The following is a 1354-nucleotide window of genomic DNA, read 5'->3' as shown; positions in this document are numbered from 1 at the left end:
GGGGACGCGATGTGGTCTCGCAAATCGGCGGGCGTCGCATAAAGCAACGCGGCATGACTAAAAATAAAGCGGGCTCTCGGTAAACAGTGAGCTGCTTTATGTAATGAATGAGCGTGAATCGCGCCCATCGCGCGATACCTATATAGTGGGGAGCGGCGCTATAGCGTCGGCGGTACGTCTGTCGCGGGCGGCCGTATCTATTGCGGCGACCGCGACGCGCCGCCGCGCGCCGCAATAAATGATCGGATTGCGAACAGCGTTTAAGTGGACGGATTTTCCCTTTACGCGACAATTGCGAGAAATATCAAAGTTCTAACATCAATATCAAATATTTTGCCAATTTTCTCGGATGACTTGTGCTAAATTAAATCACTCGTTATTTTAAAACGAAAGACTTACTCGGATAAAGTAATAAACTTAAAAGGCAATGAATTACTTTAATATATTACTTATATGACAAAAACGTCATATATTATACGTCTTAAATTAAGTCGTTTTAAATATTATTCGAAAATTTAAATTTAAGTTTTGAATATTTTGAGAAACTTAAAAGTCGTGAATAGGTTAAAAATTTTTTAAATCTCGAATACTGGAAAATATTCTTTTGCTTTTATAACTTTACTGTTTTACTCTGTTATGCGTATTATTTTATTATATATAGATACAACAATTTTATTTACAAGAATTTGAAATGTTTTAAACATTCGACTTTTCAAGATAAGCTTTTATATATACAATTAAAACTTTTAAGATATACACTGGTCCAAAAAATTAAAGGATCACCTGTTCTAGCCTCTAAAAATAGGCAAACTTCAAGATAGAGCAACTTCGTCAAAAATGATCATATCGAGATGTTCAAAAAAGTATTTTACAGCTTGAAATCTCTACGTTCCAAATCGGTACTTGAGAAAACGATCCTACTGATCTTTCATGGAATTACACGGATAGAAAGGGAGACCCGACGAATCTCAAAATTTTTTACGAACTTTGAAAAGTTCCATGGCGCGAATAAAAAGTCGCATGCAAATGCAGTTTACAGCTTTCGAAAGAGTGAATCTTTACGTTTAATTTGCTTTTTTATTGAGCGTTGTACGATATTTTTTCACCAAGTTATTCTACATTAAAGCAAAAATGATCCTTTTCGCTTCAATGTTGAATAAATCGGTGAAAAAAAATCGTACAACGCTCAACAAAAAAGCAAATTAAAGGTAAAGATTCACTCTTTCGAAAGCAGTAAACTGCATTTGTGTGCGATTTTTAGTTTATGCCATGAAACCTTTTAAATTTAGTACACATTTTTGGAGATTTGACGCATTTTCATTTGGACCTATGTAATTCCATAAAAAATAAAGGA

This window comes from Wasmannia auropunctata, unplaced genomic scaffold (genome assembly GCF_000956235.1).
Source record: "Wasmannia auropunctata unplaced genomic scaffold, wasmannia.A_1.0 LD335861.1, whole genome shotgun sequence".
NCBI classification, from domain to species: domain Eukaryota; kingdom Metazoa; phylum Arthropoda; class Insecta; order Hymenoptera; family Formicidae; genus Wasmannia; species Wasmannia auropunctata.
The sequence above is the reverse complement of the archived record's forward strand: the minus strand, read 5'-3'. Positions refer to the sequence as shown.